At 44.7% G+C, this 19,843-nt stretch overlaps 74 non-coding genes across 74 annotated transcripts; all 74 read right to left on the bottom strand.

Annotated features, from left to right (window-relative positions):
* Nucleotides 1-527: 527 nt before the first annotated feature.
* trnas-gcu (transfer RNA serine (anticodon GCU)) lies at nucleotides 528-609 on the bottom strand. The gene has a single exon. It is a non-coding gene; the product is annotated as a tRNA-Ser (tRNA).
* A 101-nt stretch (nucleotides 610-710) lies between these two features.
* On the bottom strand, nucleotides 711-792 carry trnas-gcu (transfer RNA serine (anticodon GCU)). Its single transcript has one exon. It is a non-coding gene; the product is annotated as a tRNA-Ser (tRNA).
* Nucleotides 793-893: 101 nt separating this feature from the next.
* On the bottom strand, nucleotides 894-975 carry trnas-gcu (transfer RNA serine (anticodon GCU)). The gene has a single exon. It is a non-coding gene; the product is annotated as a tRNA-Ser (tRNA).
* Nucleotides 976-1,073: 98 nt separating this feature from the next.
* trnas-acu (transfer RNA serine (anticodon ACU)) lies at nucleotides 1,074-1,155 on the bottom strand. Its single transcript has one exon. It is a non-coding gene; the product is annotated as a tRNA-Ser (tRNA).
* Nucleotides 1,156-1,256: 101 nt separating this feature from the next.
* Nucleotides 1,257-1,338, bottom strand: trnas-gcu (transfer RNA serine (anticodon GCU)). The gene has a single exon. It is a non-coding gene; the product is annotated as a tRNA-Ser (tRNA).
* Nucleotides 1,339-1,439: 101 nt separating this feature from the next.
* Nucleotides 1,440-1,521, bottom strand: trnas-gcu (transfer RNA serine (anticodon GCU)). Its single transcript has one exon. It is a non-coding gene; the product is annotated as a tRNA-Ser (tRNA).
* Nucleotides 1,522-1,622: 101 nt separating this feature from the next.
* On the bottom strand, nucleotides 1,623-1,704 carry trnas-gcu (transfer RNA serine (anticodon GCU)). Its single transcript has one exon. It is a non-coding gene; the product is annotated as a tRNA-Ser (tRNA).
* Nucleotides 1,705-1,805: 101 nt separating this feature from the next.
* Nucleotides 1,806-1,887, bottom strand: trnas-gcu (transfer RNA serine (anticodon GCU)). The gene has a single exon. It is a non-coding gene; the product is annotated as a tRNA-Ser (tRNA).
* Nucleotides 1,888-1,988: 101 nt separating this feature from the next.
* On the bottom strand, nucleotides 1,989-2,070 carry trnas-gcu (transfer RNA serine (anticodon GCU)). The gene has a single exon. It is a non-coding gene; the product is annotated as a tRNA-Ser (tRNA).
* A 101-nt stretch (nucleotides 2,071-2,171) lies between these two features.
* On the bottom strand, nucleotides 2,172-2,253 carry trnas-acu (transfer RNA serine (anticodon ACU)). Its single transcript has one exon. It is a non-coding gene; the product is annotated as a tRNA-Ser (tRNA).
* Nucleotides 2,254-2,354: 101 nt separating this feature from the next.
* trnas-gcu (transfer RNA serine (anticodon GCU)) lies at nucleotides 2,355-2,436 on the bottom strand. The gene has a single exon. It is a non-coding gene; the product is annotated as a tRNA-Ser (tRNA).
* A 101-nt stretch (nucleotides 2,437-2,537) lies between these two features.
* Nucleotides 2,538-2,619, bottom strand: trnas-gcu (transfer RNA serine (anticodon GCU)). Its single transcript has one exon. It is a non-coding gene; the product is annotated as a tRNA-Ser (tRNA).
* A 101-nt stretch (nucleotides 2,620-2,720) lies between these two features.
* Nucleotides 2,721-2,802, bottom strand: trnas-gcu (transfer RNA serine (anticodon GCU)). The gene has a single exon. It is a non-coding gene; the product is annotated as a tRNA-Ser (tRNA).
* Nucleotides 2,803-2,903: 101 nt separating this feature from the next.
* On the bottom strand, nucleotides 2,904-2,985 carry trnas-gcu (transfer RNA serine (anticodon GCU)). Its single transcript has one exon. It is a non-coding gene; the product is annotated as a tRNA-Ser (tRNA).
* Nucleotides 2,986-3,086: 101 nt separating this feature from the next.
* On the bottom strand, nucleotides 3,087-3,168 carry trnas-gcu (transfer RNA serine (anticodon GCU)). Its single transcript has one exon. It is a non-coding gene; the product is annotated as a tRNA-Ser (tRNA).
* A 101-nt stretch (nucleotides 3,169-3,269) lies between these two features.
* trnas-gcu (transfer RNA serine (anticodon GCU)) lies at nucleotides 3,270-3,351 on the bottom strand. The gene has a single exon. It is a non-coding gene; the product is annotated as a tRNA-Ser (tRNA).
* Nucleotides 3,352-3,452: 101 nt separating this feature from the next.
* trnas-gcu (transfer RNA serine (anticodon GCU)) lies at nucleotides 3,453-3,534 on the bottom strand. The gene has a single exon. It is a non-coding gene; the product is annotated as a tRNA-Ser (tRNA).
* Nucleotides 3,535-3,810: 276 nt separating this feature from the next.
* On the bottom strand, nucleotides 3,811-3,892 carry trnas-gcu (transfer RNA serine (anticodon GCU)). Its single transcript has one exon. It is a non-coding gene; the product is annotated as a tRNA-Ser (tRNA).
* A 281-nt stretch (nucleotides 3,893-4,173) lies between these two features.
* trnas-gcu (transfer RNA serine (anticodon GCU)) lies at nucleotides 4,174-4,255 on the bottom strand. Its single transcript has one exon. It is a non-coding gene; the product is annotated as a tRNA-Ser (tRNA).
* Nucleotides 4,256-4,356: 101 nt separating this feature from the next.
* Nucleotides 4,357-4,438, bottom strand: trnas-gcu (transfer RNA serine (anticodon GCU)). The gene has a single exon. It is a non-coding gene; the product is annotated as a tRNA-Ser (tRNA).
* A 284-nt stretch (nucleotides 4,439-4,722) lies between these two features.
* Nucleotides 4,723-4,804, bottom strand: trnas-gcu (transfer RNA serine (anticodon GCU)). The gene has a single exon. It is a non-coding gene; the product is annotated as a tRNA-Ser (tRNA).
* Nucleotides 4,805-5,088: 284 nt separating this feature from the next.
* Nucleotides 5,089-5,170, bottom strand: trnas-gcu (transfer RNA serine (anticodon GCU)). Its single transcript has one exon. It is a non-coding gene; the product is annotated as a tRNA-Ser (tRNA).
* Nucleotides 5,171-5,271: 101 nt separating this feature from the next.
* trnas-gcu (transfer RNA serine (anticodon GCU)) lies at nucleotides 5,272-5,353 on the bottom strand. The gene has a single exon. It is a non-coding gene; the product is annotated as a tRNA-Ser (tRNA).
* A 101-nt stretch (nucleotides 5,354-5,454) lies between these two features.
* trnas-gcu (transfer RNA serine (anticodon GCU)) lies at nucleotides 5,455-5,536 on the bottom strand. Its single transcript has one exon. It is a non-coding gene; the product is annotated as a tRNA-Ser (tRNA).
* Nucleotides 5,537-5,637: 101 nt separating this feature from the next.
* On the bottom strand, nucleotides 5,638-5,719 carry trnas-gcu (transfer RNA serine (anticodon GCU)). The gene has a single exon. It is a non-coding gene; the product is annotated as a tRNA-Ser (tRNA).
* Nucleotides 5,720-5,820: 101 nt separating this feature from the next.
* Nucleotides 5,821-5,902, bottom strand: trnas-gcu (transfer RNA serine (anticodon GCU)). Its single transcript has one exon. It is a non-coding gene; the product is annotated as a tRNA-Ser (tRNA).
* A 284-nt stretch (nucleotides 5,903-6,186) lies between these two features.
* trnas-gcu (transfer RNA serine (anticodon GCU)) lies at nucleotides 6,187-6,268 on the bottom strand. The gene has a single exon. It is a non-coding gene; the product is annotated as a tRNA-Ser (tRNA).
* Nucleotides 6,269-6,369: 101 nt separating this feature from the next.
* On the bottom strand, nucleotides 6,370-6,451 carry trnas-gcu (transfer RNA serine (anticodon GCU)). The gene has a single exon. It is a non-coding gene; the product is annotated as a tRNA-Ser (tRNA).
* A 101-nt stretch (nucleotides 6,452-6,552) lies between these two features.
* Nucleotides 6,553-6,634, bottom strand: trnas-gcu (transfer RNA serine (anticodon GCU)). Its single transcript has one exon. It is a non-coding gene; the product is annotated as a tRNA-Ser (tRNA).
* A 284-nt stretch (nucleotides 6,635-6,918) lies between these two features.
* trnas-gcu (transfer RNA serine (anticodon GCU)) lies at nucleotides 6,919-7,000 on the bottom strand. Its single transcript has one exon. It is a non-coding gene; the product is annotated as a tRNA-Ser (tRNA).
* A 101-nt stretch (nucleotides 7,001-7,101) lies between these two features.
* On the bottom strand, nucleotides 7,102-7,183 carry trnas-gcu (transfer RNA serine (anticodon GCU)). Its single transcript has one exon. It is a non-coding gene; the product is annotated as a tRNA-Ser (tRNA).
* Nucleotides 7,184-7,284: 101 nt separating this feature from the next.
* trnas-gcu (transfer RNA serine (anticodon GCU)) lies at nucleotides 7,285-7,367 on the bottom strand. The gene has a single exon. It is a non-coding gene; the product is annotated as a tRNA-Ser (tRNA).
* Nucleotides 7,368-7,468: 101 nt separating this feature from the next.
* trnas-gcu (transfer RNA serine (anticodon GCU)) lies at nucleotides 7,469-7,550 on the bottom strand. Its single transcript has one exon. It is a non-coding gene; the product is annotated as a tRNA-Ser (tRNA).
* Nucleotides 7,551-7,650: 100 nt separating this feature from the next.
* On the bottom strand, nucleotides 7,651-7,732 carry trnas-gcu (transfer RNA serine (anticodon GCU)). The gene has a single exon. It is a non-coding gene; the product is annotated as a tRNA-Ser (tRNA).
* Nucleotides 7,733-7,834: 102 nt separating this feature from the next.
* On the bottom strand, nucleotides 7,835-7,916 carry trnas-gcu (transfer RNA serine (anticodon GCU)). The gene has a single exon. It is a non-coding gene; the product is annotated as a tRNA-Ser (tRNA).
* Nucleotides 7,917-8,017: 101 nt separating this feature from the next.
* trnas-gcu (transfer RNA serine (anticodon GCU)) lies at nucleotides 8,018-8,099 on the bottom strand. Its single transcript has one exon. It is a non-coding gene; the product is annotated as a tRNA-Ser (tRNA).
* Nucleotides 8,100-8,200: 101 nt separating this feature from the next.
* On the bottom strand, nucleotides 8,201-8,282 carry trnas-gcu (transfer RNA serine (anticodon GCU)). Its single transcript has one exon. It is a non-coding gene; the product is annotated as a tRNA-Ser (tRNA).
* A 1,199-nt stretch (nucleotides 8,283-9,481) lies between these two features.
* On the bottom strand, nucleotides 9,482-9,563 carry trnas-gcu (transfer RNA serine (anticodon GCU)). The gene has a single exon. It is a non-coding gene; the product is annotated as a tRNA-Ser (tRNA).
* Nucleotides 9,564-9,664: 101 nt separating this feature from the next.
* Nucleotides 9,665-9,746, bottom strand: trnas-gcu (transfer RNA serine (anticodon GCU)). Its single transcript has one exon. It is a non-coding gene; the product is annotated as a tRNA-Ser (tRNA).
* A 102-nt stretch (nucleotides 9,747-9,848) lies between these two features.
* Nucleotides 9,849-9,930, bottom strand: trnas-gcu (transfer RNA serine (anticodon GCU)). Its single transcript has one exon. It is a non-coding gene; the product is annotated as a tRNA-Ser (tRNA).
* Nucleotides 9,931-10,030: 100 nt separating this feature from the next.
* On the bottom strand, nucleotides 10,031-10,112 carry trnas-gcu (transfer RNA serine (anticodon GCU)). Its single transcript has one exon. It is a non-coding gene; the product is annotated as a tRNA-Ser (tRNA).
* A 101-nt stretch (nucleotides 10,113-10,213) lies between these two features.
* On the bottom strand, nucleotides 10,214-10,295 carry trnas-gcu (transfer RNA serine (anticodon GCU)). The gene has a single exon. It is a non-coding gene; the product is annotated as a tRNA-Ser (tRNA).
* A 101-nt stretch (nucleotides 10,296-10,396) lies between these two features.
* Nucleotides 10,397-10,478, bottom strand: trnas-gcu (transfer RNA serine (anticodon GCU)). Its single transcript has one exon. It is a non-coding gene; the product is annotated as a tRNA-Ser (tRNA).
* A 100-nt stretch (nucleotides 10,479-10,578) lies between these two features.
* On the bottom strand, nucleotides 10,579-10,660 carry trnas-gcu (transfer RNA serine (anticodon GCU)). The gene has a single exon. It is a non-coding gene; the product is annotated as a tRNA-Ser (tRNA).
* Nucleotides 10,661-10,760: 100 nt separating this feature from the next.
* Nucleotides 10,761-10,842, bottom strand: trnas-gcu (transfer RNA serine (anticodon GCU)). The gene has a single exon. It is a non-coding gene; the product is annotated as a tRNA-Ser (tRNA).
* Nucleotides 10,843-10,942: 100 nt separating this feature from the next.
* trnas-gcu (transfer RNA serine (anticodon GCU)) lies at nucleotides 10,943-11,024 on the bottom strand. The gene has a single exon. It is a non-coding gene; the product is annotated as a tRNA-Ser (tRNA).
* Nucleotides 11,025-11,124: 100 nt separating this feature from the next.
* Nucleotides 11,125-11,206, bottom strand: trnas-gcu (transfer RNA serine (anticodon GCU)). The gene has a single exon. It is a non-coding gene; the product is annotated as a tRNA-Ser (tRNA).
* Nucleotides 11,207-11,304: 98 nt separating this feature from the next.
* On the bottom strand, nucleotides 11,305-11,386 carry trnas-gcu (transfer RNA serine (anticodon GCU)). Its single transcript has one exon. It is a non-coding gene; the product is annotated as a tRNA-Ser (tRNA).
* Nucleotides 11,387-11,487: 101 nt separating this feature from the next.
* trnas-gcu (transfer RNA serine (anticodon GCU)) lies at nucleotides 11,488-11,569 on the bottom strand. Its single transcript has one exon. It is a non-coding gene; the product is annotated as a tRNA-Ser (tRNA).
* Nucleotides 11,570-11,668: 99 nt separating this feature from the next.
* trnas-gcu (transfer RNA serine (anticodon GCU)) lies at nucleotides 11,669-11,750 on the bottom strand. Its single transcript has one exon. It is a non-coding gene; the product is annotated as a tRNA-Ser (tRNA).
* A 101-nt stretch (nucleotides 11,751-11,851) lies between these two features.
* Nucleotides 11,852-11,933, bottom strand: trnas-gcu (transfer RNA serine (anticodon GCU)). Its single transcript has one exon. It is a non-coding gene; the product is annotated as a tRNA-Ser (tRNA).
* A 101-nt stretch (nucleotides 11,934-12,034) lies between these two features.
* trnas-gcu (transfer RNA serine (anticodon GCU)) lies at nucleotides 12,035-12,116 on the bottom strand. Its single transcript has one exon. It is a non-coding gene; the product is annotated as a tRNA-Ser (tRNA).
* Nucleotides 12,117-12,217: 101 nt separating this feature from the next.
* trnas-gcu (transfer RNA serine (anticodon GCU)) lies at nucleotides 12,218-12,299 on the bottom strand. Its single transcript has one exon. It is a non-coding gene; the product is annotated as a tRNA-Ser (tRNA).
* A 457-nt stretch (nucleotides 12,300-12,756) lies between these two features.
* trnas-gcu (transfer RNA serine (anticodon GCU)) lies at nucleotides 12,757-12,838 on the bottom strand. Its single transcript has one exon. It is a non-coding gene; the product is annotated as a tRNA-Ser (tRNA).
* Nucleotides 12,839-12,939: 101 nt separating this feature from the next.
* On the bottom strand, nucleotides 12,940-13,021 carry trnas-gcu (transfer RNA serine (anticodon GCU)). The gene has a single exon. It is a non-coding gene; the product is annotated as a tRNA-Ser (tRNA).
* A 101-nt stretch (nucleotides 13,022-13,122) lies between these two features.
* On the bottom strand, nucleotides 13,123-13,204 carry trnas-gcu (transfer RNA serine (anticodon GCU)). The gene has a single exon. It is a non-coding gene; the product is annotated as a tRNA-Ser (tRNA).
* A 101-nt stretch (nucleotides 13,205-13,305) lies between these two features.
* trnas-gcu (transfer RNA serine (anticodon GCU)) lies at nucleotides 13,306-13,387 on the bottom strand. The gene has a single exon. It is a non-coding gene; the product is annotated as a tRNA-Ser (tRNA).
* A 100-nt stretch (nucleotides 13,388-13,487) lies between these two features.
* Nucleotides 13,488-13,569, bottom strand: trnas-gcu (transfer RNA serine (anticodon GCU)). Its single transcript has one exon. It is a non-coding gene; the product is annotated as a tRNA-Ser (tRNA).
* Nucleotides 13,570-13,670: 101 nt separating this feature from the next.
* Nucleotides 13,671-13,752, bottom strand: trnas-gcu (transfer RNA serine (anticodon GCU)). Its single transcript has one exon. It is a non-coding gene; the product is annotated as a tRNA-Ser (tRNA).
* A 101-nt stretch (nucleotides 13,753-13,853) lies between these two features.
* On the bottom strand, nucleotides 13,854-13,935 carry trnas-gcu (transfer RNA serine (anticodon GCU)). Its single transcript has one exon. It is a non-coding gene; the product is annotated as a tRNA-Ser (tRNA).
* A 101-nt stretch (nucleotides 13,936-14,036) lies between these two features.
* trnas-gcu (transfer RNA serine (anticodon GCU)) lies at nucleotides 14,037-14,118 on the bottom strand. Its single transcript has one exon. It is a non-coding gene; the product is annotated as a tRNA-Ser (tRNA).
* A 101-nt stretch (nucleotides 14,119-14,219) lies between these two features.
* Nucleotides 14,220-14,301, bottom strand: trnas-gcu (transfer RNA serine (anticodon GCU)). Its single transcript has one exon. It is a non-coding gene; the product is annotated as a tRNA-Ser (tRNA).
* Nucleotides 14,302-14,402: 101 nt separating this feature from the next.
* On the bottom strand, nucleotides 14,403-14,484 carry trnas-gcu (transfer RNA serine (anticodon GCU)). The gene has a single exon. It is a non-coding gene; the product is annotated as a tRNA-Ser (tRNA).
* A 276-nt stretch (nucleotides 14,485-14,760) lies between these two features.
* Nucleotides 14,761-14,842, bottom strand: trnas-gcu (transfer RNA serine (anticodon GCU)). The gene has a single exon. It is a non-coding gene; the product is annotated as a tRNA-Ser (tRNA).
* A 284-nt stretch (nucleotides 14,843-15,126) lies between these two features.
* On the bottom strand, nucleotides 15,127-15,208 carry trnas-gcu (transfer RNA serine (anticodon GCU)). Its single transcript has one exon. It is a non-coding gene; the product is annotated as a tRNA-Ser (tRNA).
* Nucleotides 15,209-15,309: 101 nt separating this feature from the next.
* On the bottom strand, nucleotides 15,310-15,391 carry trnas-gcu (transfer RNA serine (anticodon GCU)). Its single transcript has one exon. It is a non-coding gene; the product is annotated as a tRNA-Ser (tRNA).
* Nucleotides 15,392-15,673: 282 nt separating this feature from the next.
* trnas-gcu (transfer RNA serine (anticodon GCU)) lies at nucleotides 15,674-15,755 on the bottom strand. The gene has a single exon. It is a non-coding gene; the product is annotated as a tRNA-Ser (tRNA).
* Nucleotides 15,756-15,856: 101 nt separating this feature from the next.
* On the bottom strand, nucleotides 15,857-15,938 carry trnas-gcu (transfer RNA serine (anticodon GCU)). The gene has a single exon. It is a non-coding gene; the product is annotated as a tRNA-Ser (tRNA).
* Nucleotides 15,939-16,041: 103 nt separating this feature from the next.
* On the bottom strand, nucleotides 16,042-16,123 carry trnas-gcu (transfer RNA serine (anticodon GCU)). Its single transcript has one exon. It is a non-coding gene; the product is annotated as a tRNA-Ser (tRNA).
* Nucleotides 16,124-16,404: 281 nt separating this feature from the next.
* trnas-gcu (transfer RNA serine (anticodon GCU)) lies at nucleotides 16,405-16,486 on the bottom strand. Its single transcript has one exon. It is a non-coding gene; the product is annotated as a tRNA-Ser (tRNA).
* Nucleotides 16,487-16,770: 284 nt separating this feature from the next.
* Nucleotides 16,771-16,852, bottom strand: trnas-gcu (transfer RNA serine (anticodon GCU)). The gene has a single exon. It is a non-coding gene; the product is annotated as a tRNA-Ser (tRNA).
* Nucleotides 16,853-16,953: 101 nt separating this feature from the next.
* Nucleotides 16,954-17,035, bottom strand: trnas-gcu (transfer RNA serine (anticodon GCU)). Its single transcript has one exon. It is a non-coding gene; the product is annotated as a tRNA-Ser (tRNA).
* Nucleotides 17,036-17,136: 101 nt separating this feature from the next.
* Nucleotides 17,137-17,218, bottom strand: trnas-gcu (transfer RNA serine (anticodon GCU)). Its single transcript has one exon. It is a non-coding gene; the product is annotated as a tRNA-Ser (tRNA).
* Nucleotides 17,219-17,318: 100 nt separating this feature from the next.
* trnas-gcu (transfer RNA serine (anticodon GCU)) lies at nucleotides 17,319-17,400 on the bottom strand. The gene has a single exon. It is a non-coding gene; the product is annotated as a tRNA-Ser (tRNA).
* Between the last annotated feature and the right edge of the window lie 2,443 nt (nucleotides 17,401-19,843).

Raw genomic sequence — 19,843 nt, 5'->3', positions numbered from 1 at the left:
ATTCACATTTGAATGTTCTTGTTTTATAACATTATGACTCACCTCGACCTTTTCAGCCTCTTTCCTTGGTTCACTTTGGCTGAATTCTTTTCTCCGATCTGGCAAAGAAACAGTCAGCTCCTTTGATCTTAAAGCACAATGCCATGAAAATAACTTTGGGACGCTTAAGATTTGTATTTAGCCGGGCCTCTTTCTACAATGAAGGAAAACGGCATAGCACTGCACTGGGCAAAGATTGGCGCCATATATACAGGGCTCTTATGCAAGTATTGAAAAGTATCCCATGTTATGTTTACAAGGCTGTTATGACAGAGAACTTTCAAAATACAGTTCAGGTTTCACTGTAGGACATCAGAAGATCGGACCCACATGTGCAGAGCACAATGGCTTAGCAGTCCATTGCTTTAACCACTTGGCCACGTCATCTTGAAGAAAGAGTCCAGGGTTCAGGTTTCACAGTATTCTTTCACCTTTAAAGTGGTTTTATCAAATGATTATGTGGTACAACACATTAGGGTGCTAAATTCCGATGAGGATGGGATTCGAACCCACGCATGCATAGCACAATGGATTAGCAGTCCATCGCCTTAACCACTCGGCCACCTCATCTTGTCATTGGTCTCCAGGGTTCAGGTTTCACAGTATTCTTTCACCTCTATAGTGGTTTTATAAAACAATTATAAGGTACAACACATTAGGGCGCTAAATTCCGATGAGGATGGGATTCGAACCCACGCGTGCAGAGCACAATGGATTAGCAGTCCATCGCCTTAACCACTCGGCCACCTCATCTTGACAACTGTGTACAGGGTTCAGGTTTCACAGTATTCTTTCACCTTATTAGTGGTTTTATAAAACAATTATGTTGTGTAACACATTAGGGCGCGAAATACCGATGAGGATGGGATTCGAACCCACGCGTGCAGAACACAATGGATTAGCAGTCCATCGCCTTAACCACTCGGCCACCTCATCTTGTCATGGAGCTCCAGGGTTCAGGTTTCACAGTATTCTTTCACCTCTATACTGGTTTTATAAAACAATAAGGTACAACACATTAGGGCGCTAAATTCCGATGAGGATGGGATTCGAACCCACGCGTGCATAGCACAATGGATGAGTAGTCCATCGCCTTAACCACTCGGCCACCTCATCTTGACAACTGTGTACAGGGTTCAGGTTTCACAGTATTCTTTCACCTTATTAGTGGTTATATCAAACTTTTATGTGGTACAACACATTAGGGCGCTAAATACCGATGAGGATGGGATTCGAACCCACGCGTGCAGAGCACAATGGATTAGCAGTCCATCGCCTTAACCACTCGGCCACCTCATCTTGTCATTGGTCTCCAGGGTTCAGGTTTCACAGTATTCTTTCACCTCTATAGTGGTTTTATAAAACAATTATAAGGTACAACACATTAGGGCGCTAAATTCCGATGAGGATGGGATTCGAACCCACGCGTGCAGAGCACAATGGATTAGCAGTCCATCGCCTTAACCACTCGGCCACCTCATCTTGACAACTGTGTACAGGGTTCAGGTTTCACAGTATTCTTTCACCTTATTAGTGGTTTTATAAAACAATTATGTTGTGCAACACATTAGGGCGCGAAATACCGATGAGGATGGGATTCGAACCCACGGGTGCAGAACACAATGGATTAGCAGTCCATCGCCTTAACCACTCGGCCACCTCATCTTGTCATGGATCTCCAGGGTTCAGGTTTCACAGTATTCTTTCACCTTATTAGTGGTTTTATCAAACTTTTATGTGGTACAACACATTAGGGCGCTAAATACCGATTAGGATGGGATTCGAACCCACGCGTGCAGAGAACAATGGATTAGCAGTCCATCACCTTAACCACTCGGCCACCTCATCTTGACAACTGTGTACAGGGTTCAGGTTTCGCAGTATTCTTTCACCTTTAAAGTGGTTTTATCAAACAATTATGTGGTACAACACATCAGGGCGCTAAATACCGATGAGGATGGGATTCGAACCCACGCGTGCAGAGCACAATGGATTAGCAGTCCATTGCCTTAACCACTCGGCCACCTCATCTTGTCATGGATCTCCAGGGTTCAGGTTTCACAGTATTCTTTCACCTTTAAAGTGGTTTTATCAAACGATTATGTGGTACAACACATTAGGGCGCTAAACACCGATAACGATGGGATTCGAACCCACGCGTGCATAGCACAATGGATTAGTAGTCCATCGCCTTAACCACTCACCCACCTCATCTTGACAACCGTGTAATGGGTTCAGGTTTCACAGTATTCTTTCACCTTTAAAGTGGTTTTATCAAACAATTACGTGGTACAACACATTAGGGCGCTAAACACCGAAGAGGATGGGATTCGAACCCACGCGTGCATAGCACAATGGATTAGCAGTCCATCGCCTTAACCACTCGGCCACCTCATCTTGACAACTGTGTACAGGGTTCAGGTTTCACAGTATTCTTTCACCTTATTAGTGGTTTTATCAAACTTTTATGTGGTACAACACATTAGGGCGCTAAATACCGATGAGGATGGGATTCGAACCCACGCGTGCAGATCACAATGGATTAGCAGTCCATCGCCTTAACCACTCGGCCACCTCATCTTGACAACCGTGTAATGGGTTCAGGTTTCACAGTATTCTTTCACCTTTAAAGTGGTTTTATAAAACAATTATAAGGTACAAGACATTAGGGCGCTAAATTCCGATGAGGATGGGATTCGAACCCACGCGTGCAGAGCACAATTGATTAGCAGTCCATCACCTTAACCACTCGGCCACCTCATCATGACAACTGTGTACAGGGTTCAGGTTTCACAGTATTCTTTCACATTATTAGTGGTTTTATAAAACAATTATGTTGTGCAACATATTACGGCACGAAATACCGATGAGGATGGGATTCGAACCCACGGGTGCAGAACACAATGGATTAGCAGTCCATCGCCTTAACCACTCGGCCACCTCATCTTGACAATCGTGTACAGGGTTCAGGTTTCACAGTATTCTTTCACCTTATTAGTGGTTTTATCAAACTTTTATGTGGTACAACACATTAGGGCGCTAAATACCGATGAGGGTGGGATTCGAACCCACGCGTGCAGAGCACAATGGATTAGCAGTCCATCGCCTTAACCACTCGGCCACCTCATCTTGACAACTGTGTACAGGTTTCAGGTTTCGCAGTATTATTTCACCTTTAAAGTGGTTTTATCAAACAATTATGTGGTACAACACATTAGGAAGCAAAATACCGATGAGGATGGGATTCGAACCCACGCGTGCAGAGCACAATGGATTAGCAGTCCATCACCTTAACCACTCGGCCACCTCATCTTGTCGTGGGTCTCCAGGGTTCAGGTTTCACAGTATTCTTTCACCTTATTAGTGGTTTTATCAAACAATTATGTGGTACAACACATTAGGAAGCAAAATACCGACGAGGATGGGATTCGAACCCACGCGTGCAGAGCACAATGGATTAGCAGTCCATCGCCTTAACCACTCGGCCACCTCATCTTGACAACCGTGTAATGGGTTCAGGTTTCACAGTATTCTTTCACCTTTAAAGTGGTTTTATCAAACAATTATGTGGTACAACACATTAGGGCGCAAAACACCGATGAGGATGGGATTCGAACCCACGCGTGCAGAGCACAACGGATTAGCAGTCCATCGCCTTAACCACCTCATCTTGTCATGGATCTCCATGGTTCAGGTTTCACAGTATTCTTTCACCTCTAAAGTGGTTTTATCAAACAATTATGTGGTACAACACATTAGGGCGCGAAATACCGATGAGGATGGGATTCGAACCCACGGGTGCAGAACACAATGGATTAGCAGTCCATCGCCTTAACCACTCGGCCACCTCATCTTGTCATGGATCTCCAGGGTTCAGGTTTCACAGTATTCTTTCACCTTTAAAGTGGTTTTATAAAACAATTATAGGTACAACACATTAGGGCGCTAAATTCCGATGAGGATGGATTCGAACCCACGCGTGCAGAGCACAATGGATTAGCAGTCCATCGCCTTAACCACTCGGCCACCTCATCTTGACAACTGTGTACAGGGTTCAGGTTTCACAGTATTCTTTCACCTTATTAGTGGTTTTATAAAACATTATGTTGTGCAACACATTAGGGCGCGAAATACCGATGAGGATGGGATTCGAACCCACGGGTGCAGAACACAATGGATTAGCAGTCCATCGCCTTAACCACTCGGCCACCTCATCTTGACAACTGTGTACAGGGTTCAGGTTTCACAGTATTCTTTCACCTTTAAAGTGGTTTTATCAAACAATTATGTGGTACAACACATTAGGGCGCTAAATACCGATGAGGATGGGTTTCGAACCCACGCGTGCATAGCACAATGGATTAGCAGTCCATCGCCTTAACCACTCGGCCACCTCATCTTGACAATCATGTACAGGGTTCAGGTTTCACAGTATTCTTTCACCTTATTAGTGGTTTTATCAAACTTTTATGTGGTACAACACATTAGGGCGCTAAATACCGATAAGGGTGGGATTCGAACCCACGCGTGCAGAGCACAATGGATTAGCAGTCGATCGCCTTAACCACTCGGCCACCTCATTTTGACAACTGTGTACAGGTTTCAGGTTTCGCAGTATTCTTTCACCTTTAAAGTGGTTTTATCAAACAATTATGTGGTACAACACATTAGGAAGCAAAATTCCGATGAGGATGGGATTCGAACCCACGCGTGCATAGCACAATGGATTAGCAGTCCATCGCCTTAACCACTCGGCCACCTCATCATGACAACTGTGTACAGGGTTCAGGTTTCACAGTATTCTTTCACCTTATTAGTGGTTTTATAAAACAATTATGTTGTGCAACACATTACGGCGCGAAATACCGATGAGGATGGGAATCGAACCCACGGGTGCAGAACACAAAGGATTAGCAGTCCATCGCCTTAACCACTCGGCCACCTCATCTTGACAACTGTGTACAGGGTTCAGGTTTCGCAGTATTCATTCACCTTTAAAGTGGTTTTATCAAACAATTACATGGTACAACACATTAGGGCGCTAAATACCGATGAGGATGGGATTCGAACCCACGCGTGCAGAACACAATGGATTAGCAGTCCATCGCCTTAACCACTCGGCCACCTCATCTTGACAACTGTGTACAGGGTTCAGGTTTCGCAGTATTCTTTCACCTCTAAAGTGGTTTTATCAAACGATTATGTGGTACAACACTTTAGGGCGCTAAACACCGATGAGAATGGGATTCGAACCCATGCGTGCAGAGCACAATGGATTAGCAGTCCATCGCCTTAACCACTCGGCCACCTCATCTTGACAATTGTGTACTGGGTTCAGGTTTCACAGTATTCTTTCACCTTTAAAGTGGTTTTATAAAACAATTATGAGGTACAACAAATTAGGGCGCTAAATACCGATGAGGATGGGATTCGAACCCACGCGTGCAGAGCACAATGGATTAGCAGTCCATCGCCTTAACCACTCGGCCACCTCATCTTGACAACTGTGTACAGGGTTCAGGTTTCGCAGTATTCTTTCACCTTTAAAGTGGTTTTATCAAACGATTATGTGGTACAACACATCAGGGCGCTAAATACCGATGAGGATGGGATTCGAACCCACGCATGCATAGCACAATGGATTAGCAGTCCATCGCCTTAACCACTCGGCCACCTCATCTTGACAACTGTGTACAGGGTTCAGGTTTCGCAGTATTCATTCACCTTTAAAGCGGTTTTATCAAACAATTATGTGGTACAACACATCAGGGCGCTAAATACCGATGAGGATGGGATTCGAACCCACGCGTGCAGAGCACAATGGATTAGCAGTCCATTGCCTTAAGCACTCGGCCACCTCATCTTGTCATGGATCTCCAGGGTTCAGGTTTCACAGTATTCTTTCACCTTTAAAGTGGTTTTATCAAACAATTATGTGGTACAACACATTAGGGCGCTAATTACCGATGAGGAAGGGATTTGAACCCACGCGTGCAGAGCACAATGGATTAGCAGTCCATCGCCTTAACCACTAATCCACCTCATCTTGACAACCGTGTACTGGGTTCAGGTTTCACAGTATTCTTTCACCTTTAAAGTGGTTTTATAAAACAATTATGAGGTACAACAAATTAGGGCGCTAAATACCGATGAGGATGGGATTCGAACCCATGCGTGCAGAGCACAATGGATTAGCAGTCCATCGCCTTAACCACTCGGCCACCTCATCTTGACAACTGTGTACAGGTTTCAGGTTTCGCAGTATTCTTTCACCTTTAAAGTGGTTTTATCAAACAATTATGTGGTACAACACATTAGGAAGCAAAATACCGATGAGGATGGGATTCGAACCCATGCGTGCAGAGCACAATGGATTAGCAGTCCATCGCCTTGACCACTCGGCCACCTCATCTTGACAATTGTGTACTGGGTTCAGGTTTCACAGTATTCTTTCACCTTTAAAGTGGTTTTATGAAACAATTACATGGTACAACACATTAGGGCGCTAAATACCGATGAGGATGGGATTCGAACCCACGCGTGCATAGCACAATGGATTAGCAGTCCATCGCCTTAACCACTCGGCCACCTCATCTTGACAACTGTGTACAGGGTTCAGGTTTCACAGTATTCTTTCACCTTATTAGTGGTTTTATAAAACAATTATGTTGTGCAACACATTACGGCGCGAAATACCGATGAGGATGGGATTCGAACCCACGGGTGCAGAACACAATGGATTAGCAGTCCATCGCCTTAACCACTCGGTAACCTCATCTTGACAACTGTGTACAGGGTTCAGGTTTCACAGTATTCTTTCACCTTTAAAGTGGTTTTATCAAACAATTATGTGGTACAACACATTAGGAAGCAAAATACCGACGAGGATGGGATTCGAACCCACGCGTGCAGAGTACAATGGATTAGCAGTCCATCGCCTTAACCACTCGGCCACCTCATCTTGACAACCGTGTAATGGGTTCAGGTTTCGCAGTATTCTTTCACCTTATTAGTGGTTTTATAAAGCAATTATGTGGTACAACACATTAGGGCGCTAAATACCGACGAGGATGGGATTCGAACCCACGCGTGCAGAGAACAATGGATTAGCAGTCCATCGCCTTAACCACTCGGCCACCTCATCTTGACAACTGTGTACAGGGTTCAGGTTTTGCAGTATTCTTTCACCTTTAAAGTGGTTTTATCAAACAATTATGTGGTACAACACATTAGGGCGCTAAATACCGATGAGGATGGGATTCGAACCCACGCGTGCAGAGCACAATGGATTAGCAGTCCATCGCCTTAACCACTCGGCCCACCTCATCTTGACAATTGTGTACTGGGTTCAGGTTTCACAGTATTCTTTCACCTTTAAAGTGGTTTTATAAAACAATTATGAGGTACAACAAATTAGGGCGCTAAATACCGATGAGGATGGGATTCAAACCCATGCGTGCAGAGCACAATGGATTAGCAGTCCATCGCCTTAACCACTCGGCCACCTCATCTTGACAACTGTGTACAGGTTCAGGTTTCGCAGTATTCTTTCACCTTTAAAGTGGTTTTATCAAACAATTATGTGGTACAACACATTAGGCGCTAAAATACCGATGAGGATGGGATTCGAACCCACGCGTGCAGAGCACAATGGATTAGCAGTCCATCGCCTTAACCACTCGGCCACCTCATCTTGACAACTGTGTACAGGTTCAGGTTTCGCAGTATATTCTTTCACCTTTAAAGTGGTTTTATCAAACAATTATGTGGTACAACACATTAGGGCGCTAAATACCGATGAGGATGGGATTCGAACCCACGCGTGCAGAGCACAATGGATTAGCAGTCCATTGCCTTAACCACTCGGCCACCTCATCTTGACAATTGTGTACAGGGTTCAGGTTTCGCAGTATTCTTTCACCTTTAAAGTGGTTTTATCAAAGAATTATGTGGTACAACACATTAGGGCGCTAAATACCGATGAGGGTGGGATTCGAACCCACGCGTGCATAGCACAATGGATTAGCAGTCCATCGCCTTAACCACTCGGCCACCTCATCTTGACAACTGTGTACAGGGTTCAGGTTTCGCAGTATTCTTTCACCTTTAAAGTGGTTTTATCAAATAATTATGTGGTACAACACATTAGGGCGCGAAATACCGATGAGGATGGGATTCGAACCCACGCGTGCAGAGCACAATGGATTAGCAGTCCATTGCCTTAACCACTCGGCCACCTCATCTTGACAATTGTGTACAGGGTTCAGGTTTCGCAGTATTCTTTCACCTTTAAAGTGGTTTTATCAAGAATTATGGTACAACACATTAGGGCGCTAAATACCGATGAGGATGGGATTCAAACAAACCCACGCGTGCAGAGCACAATGGATTAGCAGTCCATTGCCTTAACCACTCGGCCACCTCATCTTGACAACTGTGTACAGGGTTCAGGTTTCGCAGTATTCTTTCACCTTTAAGTGGTTTTATCAAACAATTACGTTGTGTACAACACATTAGGGCGCTAAATACCGATGAGGATGGGATTCGTACCCACGCGTGCATAGCACAATGGATTAGCAGTCCATCGCCTTAACCACTCACCCACCTCATCTTCACAACCGTGTACTGGGTTCAGGTTTCACAGTATTCTTTCACCTTTAAAGTGGTTTTATCAAACAATTATGTGGTACAACACATTAGGAAGCAAAATACCGACGAGGATGGGATTCGAACCCACGCGTGCAGAGTACAATGGATTAGCAGTCCATCGCCTTAACCACTCAGCCACCTCATCTTGACAACCGTGTAATGGGTTCAGGTTTCACAGTATTCTTTCACCTTTAAAGTGGTTTTATCAAACAATTACATGGTACAACACATTAGGGCGCTAAATACCGATGAGGATGGGATTCGTACCCACGCGTGCATAGCACAATGGATTAGCAGTCCATCGCCTTAACCACTCAGCCACCTCATCTTGACAACTGTGTACAGGTTTCAGGTTTCGCAGTATTCTTTCACCTTTAAAGTGGTTTTATCAAACAATTATGTGGTACAACACATTAGGAAGCAAAATACCGACGAGGATGGGATTCGAACCCACGCGTGCAGAGTACAATGGATTAGCAGTCCATCGCCTTAACCACTCAGCCACCTCATCTTGACAAACGTGTAATGGTTCAGGTTTCACAGTATTCTTTCACCTTTAAAGTGGTTTTATCAAACAATTACATGGTACAACACATTAGGGCGCTAAATACCGATGAGGATGGGATTCGTACCCACGCGTGCATAGCACAATGGATTAGCAGTCCATCGCCTTAACCACTCAGCCACCTCATCTTGACAACTGTGTACAGGTTCAGGTTTCGCAGTATTCTTTCACCTTTAAAGTGGTTTTATCAAACAATTATGTGGTACAACACATTAGGAAGCAAAATACCGACGAGGATGGGATTCGAACCCACGCGTGCAGAGCACAATGGATTAGCAGTCCATCGCCTTAACCACTCGGCCACCTCATCTTGACAACTGTGTACAGGGTTCAGGTTTTGCAGTATTCTTTCACCTTTAAAGTGGTTTTATCAAACAATTATGTGGTACAACACATTAGGAAGCAAAATACCGATGAGGATGGGATTCGAACCCACGCGTGCAGAGCACAATGGATTAGCAGTGCATCGCCTTAACCACTCGGCCACCTCATCTTGACAGCTGTGTACTGGGTTCAGGTTTCACAGTATTCTTTCACCTTTAAAGTGGTTTTATCAAACAATTATGTGGTACAACACATTCGGGGCGCTAAATACCGATGAGGATGGGATTCGAACCCACACATGCAGAGCACAATGGATTAGCAGTCCATCGCCTTAACCACTCGGCCACCTCATCTTGACAATGTGTACTGGGTTCAGGTTTCACAGTATTCTTTCACCTTTAAAGTGGTTTTATCAAACAATTATGTGGTACAACACATTAGGGCGCTAAATACCGATGAGGATGGGATTTGAACCCACGCGTGCAGAGCACAATGGATTAGCAGTCCATCGCCTTAACCACTCGGCCACCTCATCTTGACAACTGTGTACAGGGTTCAGGTTTCACAGTATTCTTTCACCTTTAAAGTGGTTTTATCAAACAATTATGTGGTACAACACATCAGGGCGCTAAATACCGATGAGGATGGGATTCGAACCCACGCGTGCATAGCACAATGGATTAGCAGTCCATCGCCTTAACCACTCGGCCACCTCATCTTGACAACTGTGTACAGGGTTCAGGTTTCACAGTATTCTTTCACCTTTAAAGTGGTTTTATCAAACAATTATGTGGTACAACACATTAGGGCCCTAAATACCGATGAGGATGGGATTCGAACCCACGCGTGCAGAGCACAATGGATTAGCAGTCCATCGCCTTAACCACTCAGCCACCTCATCTTGTCACTGTGTACAGGGTTCAGGTTTCACAGTATTCTTTCACCTTTAAAGTGGTTTTATCAAACAATTATGTGGTACAACACATCAGGGCGCTAAATACCGATGAGGATGGGATTCGAACCCACGCGTGCAGAGCACAATGGATTAGCAGTCCATCGCCTTAACCACTCGGCCACCTCATCTTGACAACTGTGTACAGGGTTCAGGTTTCACAGTATTCTTTCACCTTTAAAGTGGTTTTATCAAACAATTATGTGGTAAACACATTAGGGCGCTAAATACCGATGAGGATGGGATTCGAACCCACGCGTGCAGAGCACAATGGATTAGCAGTCCATCGCCTTAACCACTCGGCCCCCTCATCTTGACAACTGTGTACAGGGTTCAGGTTTCACAGTATTCTTTCACCTTTAAAGTGGTTTTATCAAACAATTATGTGGTACAACAATTAGGGCGCTAAATACCGATGAGGGTGGGATTCGAACCCACGCGTGCAGAGCACAATGGATTAGCAGTCCATCGCCTTAACCACTCGGCCACCTCATCTTGACATGGATCTCAGGGTTCAGGTTTCACAGTATTCTTTCACCTTTAAAGTGGTTTTATCAAACAATTATGTGGTACAACACATTAGGGCGCTAAACACCGATGAGGATGGGATTCGAACCCACGCGTGCAGAGCACAATGGATTAGCAGTCCATCGCCTTAACCACTCGGCCACCTCATCTTGACAACTGTGTACAGGGTTCAGGTTTCACAGTATTCTTTCACCTTTAAAGTGGTTTTATCAAACATTTATGTGTACAACACATTAGGCGCTAAATACCATGAGGGTGGGATTCGAACCCACGCGTGCAGAGCACAATGGATTAGCAGTCCATCGCCTTAACCACTCGGCCACCTCATCTTGACAACTGTGTACAGGGTTCAGGTTTCGCAGTATTCTTTCACCTTTAAAGTGGTTTTATCAAACAATTATGTGGTACAACACATTAGGGCGCTAAATACCGATGAGGATGGGATTCGAACCCACGCGTGCAGAGCACAATGGATTAGCAGTCCATCGCCTTAACCACTCGGCCACCTCATCTTGACAACTGTGTACTGGGTTCAGGTTTCACAGTATTCTTTCACCTTTAAAGTGGTTTTATCAAACATTATGTGGTACAACACATTAGGGCGCAAAATACCATGAGGATGGGATTCGAACCCACGCGTGCATAGCACAATGGATTAGCAGTCCATCGCCTTAACCACTCGGCCACCTCATCTTGACAACTGTGTACAGGGTTCAGGTTTCGCAGTATTCTTTCACCTTTAAAGTGGTTTTATCAAACAATTATGTGGTACAACACATTAGGGCGCAAAATACCGATGAGGATGGGATTCGAACCCACGCGTGCAGAGCACAATGGATTAGCAGTCCATCGCCTTAACCACTCGGCCACCTCATCTTGACAATTGTGTACTGGGTTCAGGTTTCACAGTATTCTTTCACCTTTAAAGTGGTTTTATAAAACAATTATGTGGTACAACACATTAGGGCGCTAAATACCGATGAGGATGGGATTCGAACCCACGCGTGCATAGCACAATGGATTAGCAGTCCATCGCCTTAACCACTCGGCCACCTCATCTTGACAACTGTGTACTGGGTTCAGGTTTCACAGTATTCTTTCACCTTTAAAGTGGTTTTATCAAACAATTACATGGTACAACACATTAGGGCGCTAAATACCGATGAGGATGGGATTCGAACCCACGCGTGCATAGCACAATGGATTAGCAGTCCATCGCCTTAACCACTCGGCCACCTCATCTTGACAACCGTGTACTGGGTTCAGGTTTCACAGTATTCTTTCACCTTTAAAGTGGTTTTATCAAACAATTACGTGGTACAACACATTAGGGCGCTAAATACCGATGAGGGGGATTCGAACCCACGTGTGCATAGCACAATGGATTAGCAGTCCATCGCCTTAACCACTCGGCCACCTCATCTTGACAACTGTGTACTGGGTTCAGGTTTCACAGTATTCTTTCACCTTTAAAGTGGTTTTATCAAACAATTATGTGGTACAACACATAAGGGCGCTAAATACCGATGAGGATGGGATTCGAACCCACGCGTGCAGAGCACAACGGATTAGCAGTCCATCGCCTTAACCACCTCATCTTGTCATGGATCTCCAGGGTTCAGGTTTCACAGTATTCTTTCACCTCGAAAGTGGTTTTATCAAACTTTTATGTAGTACAACACATTAGGGCGCTAAACACCGATGAGAATGGGATTCGAACCCATGCGTGCAGAGGACAATGGATTAGCAGTCCATCGCCTTAACCACTCGGCCACCTCATCTTGACAATTGTGTACTGGGTTCAGGTTTCACAGTATTCTTTCACCTCTATAGTGGTTTTATAAAACAATTATAAGGTACAACACATTAGGGCGCTAAATTCCGATGAGGATGGGATTCGAACCCACGCGTGCATAGCACAATGGATTAGCAGTCCATCGCCTTAACCACTCAGCCACCTCATCTTGACAACTGTGTACAGGGTTCAGGTTTCACAGTATTCTTTCACCTTATTAGTGGTTTTATAAAACAATTATGTTGTGCAACACATTACGGCGCGAAATACCGATGAGGGTGGGATTCGAACCCACGCGTGCAGAGCACAATGGATTAGCAGTCCATCGCCTTAACCACTCGGCCACCTCATCTTGACAATTGTGTACTGGGTTCAGGTTTCACAGTATTCTTTCACCTTTAAAGTGGTTTTATCAAACAATTACATGGTACAACACATTAGGGCGCTAAATACCGATGAGGATGGGATTCGAACCCACGCGTGCATAGCACAATGGATTAGCAGTCCATCGCCTTAACCACTCGGCCACCTCATCTGACAACTGTGTACTGGGTTCAGGTTTCACAGTATTCTTTCACCTTTAAAGTGGTTTTATCAAACAATTATGTGGTACAACACATTAGGGCGATAAATACCGATGAGGATGGGATTCGAACCCACGCGTGCAGAGCACAACGGATTAGCAGTCCATCGCCTTAACCACTCGGCCACCTCATCTTGACAACTGTGTACTGGGTTCAGGTTTCACAGTATTCTTTCACCTTTAAAGTGGTTTTATCAAACAATTATGTGGTACAACACATTAGGGCGCTAAATACCGATGAGGGTGGGATTCGAACCCACGCGTGCAGAGCACAATGGATTAGCAGTCCATCACCTTAACCACTCGGCCACCTCATCTTGACAACTGTGTACAGGGTTCAGGTTTCACAGTATTCTTTCACCTTTAAAGTGGTTTTATCAAACAATTATGTGGTACAACACATTAGGGCGCTAAATACCGATGAGGATGGGATTCGAACCCACGCGTGCAGAGCACAATGGATTAGCAGTCCATCGCCTTAACCACTCGGCCACCTCATCTTGACAATTGTGTACTGGGTTCAGGTTTCACAGTATTCTTTCACCTTTAAAGTGGTTTTATAAAACAATTATGAGGTACAACAAATTAGGGCGCTAAATACCGATGAGGATGGGATTCGAACCCACGCGTGCATAGCACAATGGATTAGCAGTCCATCGCCTTAACCACTCAGCCACCTCATCTTGACAACCGTGTACTGGGTTCAGGTTTCACAGTATTCTTTCACCTTTAAAGTGGTTTTATCAAACAATTACATGGTACAACACATTAGGGCGCTAAATACCGATGAGGATGGGATTCGAACCCACGCGTGCATAGCACAATGGATTAGCAGTCCATCGCCTTAACCACTCGGCCACCTCATCTTGACAACCGTGTACTGGGTTCAGGTTTCACAGTATTCTTTCACCTTTAAAGTGGTTTTATCAAACAATTACGTGGTACAACACATTAGGGCGCTAAATACCGATGAGGATGGGATTCGAACCCACGTGTGCATAGCACAATGGATTAGCAGTCCATCGCCTTAACCACTCGGCCACCTCATCTTGACAACTGTGTACTGGGTTCAGGTTTCACAGTATTCTTTCACCTTTAAAGTGGTTTTATCAAACAATTATGTGGTACAACACATAAGGGCGCTAAATACCGATGAGGATGGGATTCGAACCCACGCGTGCAGAGCACAACGGATTAGCAGTCCATCGCCTTAACCACCTCATCTTGTCATGGATCTCCAGGGTTCAGGTTTCACAGTATTCTTTCACCTCGAAAGTGGTTTTATCAAACTTTTATGTAGTACAAGACATTAGGGCGCTAAACACCGATGAGAATGGGATTCGAACCCATGCGTGCAGAGGACAATGGATTAGCAGTCCATCGCCTTAACCACTCAGCCACCTCATCTTGACAATTGTGTACTGGGTTCAGGTTTCACAGTATTCTTTCACCTTTAAAGTGGTTTTATAAAACAATTATGAGGTACAACAAATTAGGGCGCTAAATACCGATGAGAATGGGATTCGAACCCATGCGTGCAGAGCACAATGGATTAGCAGTCCATCGCCTTAACCACTCACCCACCTCATCTTGACAACTGTGTACAGGGTTCAGGTTTCGCAGTATTCTTTCACCTTTAAAGTGGTTTTATCAAACAATTACGTGGTACAACACATTAGGGCGCTAAACACCGAAGAGGATGGGATTCGAACCCACGCGTGCATAGCACAATGGATTAGCAGTCCATCGCCTTAACCACTCGGCCACCTCATCTTGACAACTGTGTACAGGGTTCAGGTTTCGCAGTATTCTTTCACCTTTAAAGTGGTTTTATCAAACAATTATGTGGTACAACACATTAGGGCGCAAAATACCGATGAGGATGGGATTCGAACCCACGCGTGCAGAGCACAATGGATTAGCAGTCCATCGCCTTAACCACTCAGCCACCTCATCTTGACAACTGTGTACAGGGTTCAGGTTTCACAGTATTCTTTCACCTTATTAGTGGTTTTATAAAACAATTATGTTGTGCAACACATTACGGCGCGAAATACCGATGAGGGGGATTCGAACCCACGCGTGCAGAGCACAATGGATTAGCAGTCCATCGCCTTAACCACTCGGCCACCTCATCTTGACAATTGTGTACTGGGTTCAGGTTTCACAGTATTCTTTCACCTTTAAAGTGGTTTTATCAAACAATTACATGGTACAACACATTAGGGCGCTAAATACCGATGAGGATGGGATTCGAACCCACGCGTGCATAGCACAATGGATTAGCAGTCCATCGCCTTAACCACTCGGCCACCTCATCTTGACAACTGTGTACAGGGTTCAGGTTTCACAGTATTCTTTCACCTTTAAAGTGGTTTTATCAAACAATTATGTGGTACAACACATTAGGGCGCTAAATACCGATGAGGGTGGGATTTGAACCCACGCGTGCAGAGCACAATGGATTAGCAGTCCATCGCCTTAACCACTCGGCCACCTCATCTTGACAACTGTGTACAGGGTTCAGGTTTCGCAGTATTCTTTCACCTTTAAAGTGGTTTTATCAAACAATTATGTGGTACAACACATTAGGAAGCAAAAACCGACGATGAGGATGGGATTCGAACCCACGCGTGCAGAGCACAATGGATTAGCAGTCCATCGCCTTAACCACTCAGCCACCTCATCTTGACAACCTGTGTAATGGGTTCAGGTTTCACAGTATTCTTTCACCTTTAAAGTGGTTTTATCAAACAATTATGTGGTACAACACATTAGGGCGCAAAAACACCGATGAGGATGGGATTCGAACCCACGCGTGCAGAGCACAACAGATTAGCAGTCCATCGCCTTAACCACTCGACCACCTCATCTTGACAACTGTGTACGGGTTCAGGTTTCACAGTATTCTTTTACCTTTAAAGTGGTTTTATCAACAATTATGGTACAACACATTGGGCGCTAAATACCGATGAGGATGGGATTCGAACCCACGCGTGCAGAGCACAATTGATTAGCAGTCCATTGCCTTAACCACTCGGCCACCTCATCTTGTCATGGATCTCCAGGGTTCAGGTTTCACAGTATTCTTTCACCTTTAAAGTGGTTTTATCAAACAATTATGTGGTACAACACATTAGGGCGCTAAACACCGATGACGATGGGATTCGAACCCACGCGTGCAGAGCACAATGGAGTAGCAGTCCATCACCTTAACCACTCGGCCATCTCATCTTGACAACTGTGTACAGGGTTCAGGTTTCACAGTATTCTTTCACCTTTAAAGTGGTTTTATAAAACAATTATGAGGTACAACAAATTAGGGCGCTAAATACCGATGAGGATGGGATTCGAACCCATGCGTGCAGAGCACAATGGATTAGCAGTCCATCGCCTTAACCACTCACCCACCTCATCTTGACAACCGTGTAATGGGTTCAGGTTTCACAGTATTCTTTCACCTTTAAAGTGGTTTTATCAAACAATTACATGGTACAACACATTAGGGCACTAAATACCGATGAGGGTGGGATTCGAACCCACGCATGCAGAGCACAATGGATTAGCAGTCCATCGCCTTAACCACTCGGCCACCTCATCTTGACAACTGTGTACAGGGTTCAGGTTTCACAGTATTCTTTCACCTTATTAGTGGTTTTATCAAACTTTTATGTGGTACAACACATTAGGGCGCTAAATACCGATGAGGGTGGGATTCGAACCCACGCGTGCAGAGCACAATGGATTAGCAGTCCATCGCCTTAACCACTCGGCCACCTCATCTTGTCATGGATCTCAGGTTTCAGGTTTCGCAGTATTCTTTCACCTTTAAAGTGGTTTTATCAAACAATTATGTGGTACAACACATTCGGGCGCAAAACACCGATGAGGATGGGATTCGAACCCACGCGTGCAGAGCACAATGGATCAGCAGTCCATCGCCTTAACCACTCGGCCACCTCATCTTGACAATTGTGTACTGGGTTCAGGTTTCACAGTATTCTTTCACCTTTAAAGTGGTTTTATCAAACAATTATGTGGTACAACACAACGAGCAGGAGGCAGGTTACACCCTGAACTGGTTGCCAGCCAATCGCAGGGAACATTGAGACAAACACCTGCACTCACAATCACACCTTGGGACAATTTAGAGTGTCCAATTAATGCTGCATGTTTTGGGGATGTGGGAGGAAAAGGGAGTACCTGGGGAAAACCCACGCAGGCACGAGAAGAACATGCAAATGCCACACAGGCGGGTCCGGGATGGAACCCGGGACCTCAGAACTGTGAGGCCAACACTTTCCAGCAAAACTCCCGTGCTGCTATGTTTCAAAATATGATCTTAAATTTGTGTTGGGGTTGCAAAATAAGGTTTGCAAACAGTTTTGGTTTCAAAATATAGTTATAGTTATCAGTGTTTCAAAAATGTTCAGAGTTTCTTTCATAATTTGTCAGTGGGATACTAAATTTCATGATCTGTTCATTTTCTATCTTGCTTTTTGTGTCGAGGGTTTAGCAGCCTTCAATATACCAGCAGTGCAGTCTGGCTCAAGGCACATTCACACGTCACCGAGTGTATGCTTGGATAGATCATTTTTGTTCGATTAAAAGTTTGCTTCCAAAACCAAACGTGGTTCATGACTACAATGGTTTGCCCACCCCCGTTGGAGCTCTCCTGGAGGACAACTGACACAAACTTTCATTTATTTCAAATGGTCCAAACATCACAGACTGCTTTTCATCATAAATTGATTTTTTAACAAAAAGGTTGTGAGGTGGCGGCGGCATGGCTTCGGTTTGATGTTTCCTTCCTGTCACCAGTGGTCCTGATAAGGGGATTCTGCGCATACCTGCTTGTGAATAAAAGGCCATGTGATACACACCTGCTGGCGTTGGCCACGAGCCTCAGTCAGCACTGCACTCAGATCCTGCTCTGGGCTCGGAACCTGATTGGAATATCGCACATATCAAGATGGCCACTTTCCGTCGGGTGAGTTGCTTGAAACGCATGCGTTTCATGTTATTTGTCTTGCTTGAAACGGTGTCTTCTCGTAGGTGATCATCATCCTGCTCTTCTCCCTCCCGGAGTACGCAGTGTCTTCAGAAAACTCCTCAGGTAGAAGGACTTCAAGTTTTTGCTTATGGAAAGCCGTCAAAGATTTTTTTTTTTTTTTTTTTAATAGAATTGCATAAAAGGACATCATATGCGATTTTATATGAAGGAACAAGGCGACACTTCAACTAATTTAAAAAGTGAATCCTTGGCATAAATAGCAAGCACTAAAATTATTGCAATCAGGGTCCCGAAGTGGCGGTACGGTGGAACGGTTAGCACATCTGCCTCACAGTTCTGAGCCCTCAGCTTCAAATCCCGGCCTGACCTGTGTGGAGTTTCTTTGTTTGCCCCCATCCTCCAGCGACCGTGCGACTTATCTCCAGGTAGTCCAGTTTCCTCTCAGATTCCAAAAGCATGCGTTGTAAGTTCATTGAAGAGTCAAAATTACCTATCGGTGTGAATGTGCGTCTGAGTGGTTGCTTGTTTCTATATGCCCTGCGATTGTGTGGCAACCATTTACGGTGTACCCCAACTCTCGCCTGAAGCCAGCTCTGATAGGCTCCACCATGTGTGCAAGCGGTACAGAAATTTCATGGATGGGTCCCTAAGTCCCACATCCAATCCGTGAATTGTTTACATAATTGATGTTCTTATTTTCTCTTGCTGTATTCCTATACAAAACAATTCTGTGCTCTCGAATCACTTTAATTAGTAATGTTTTTTTTTAGTTACCAGCTACTATTTTCATGGTGGCTCAGCTGCAAAGTGTTGGCCTCACAGTTCTGAGGTCATGGGTTCAATCCCTGACCCACCTGTGTGGAGTTTACATGTCACTCTGACTGGTAATGTTCTTTCCTCCACTAAATCTCTAGTACAATGGAGTGGTGTCAAAAATGTGACTAGTAAGAAAGTCAACTGCCTTACTAGGAAAACAAATGTCCACTAGTCATTGTCAGTAGTTGGAAAAAAATTTGATGTTTTAATAGTGCGCTGAAAAGTCAAAATAAGGAGGACAAAGTGCATATTTGTACATGGCTCATAAGCTATATTTTGAAAGAATTCTCAAATGAGTTTCCATAGCTACTGCTCATCTGACTCACTTGTGACAACTGGAACAGTTTGGTTTTATGTCTGTGACAGTATTTGTGGGGTCTGTGTTCGTGGAGGAGGCTCTTCGCAGGGCGACGGAGCAGACCGACGCTGCCTACGCACACACAAGCGAAAGGTCCACAACTTGTCTGCGCGACCTCTCAAAACTGGACACTGTACAAGTAGACGTTTTGAACAATGTGCCCGTTGTAGGGTGAGGATGTCTCTGTCCCAAGGTGCTCTGAAACCGACTGATCTGCTGG

This window comes from Syngnathoides biaculeatus, chromosome 6 (genome assembly GCF_019802595.1).
Source record: "Syngnathoides biaculeatus isolate LvHL_M chromosome 6, ASM1980259v1, whole genome shotgun sequence".
In the NCBI taxonomy this organism is placed as follows: domain Eukaryota; kingdom Metazoa; phylum Chordata; class Actinopteri; order Syngnathiformes; family Syngnathidae; genus Syngnathoides; species Syngnathoides biaculeatus.
Note: the sequence above shows the minus strand (reverse complement) of the source record. Positions and strands in the feature narration are given on the sequence as shown.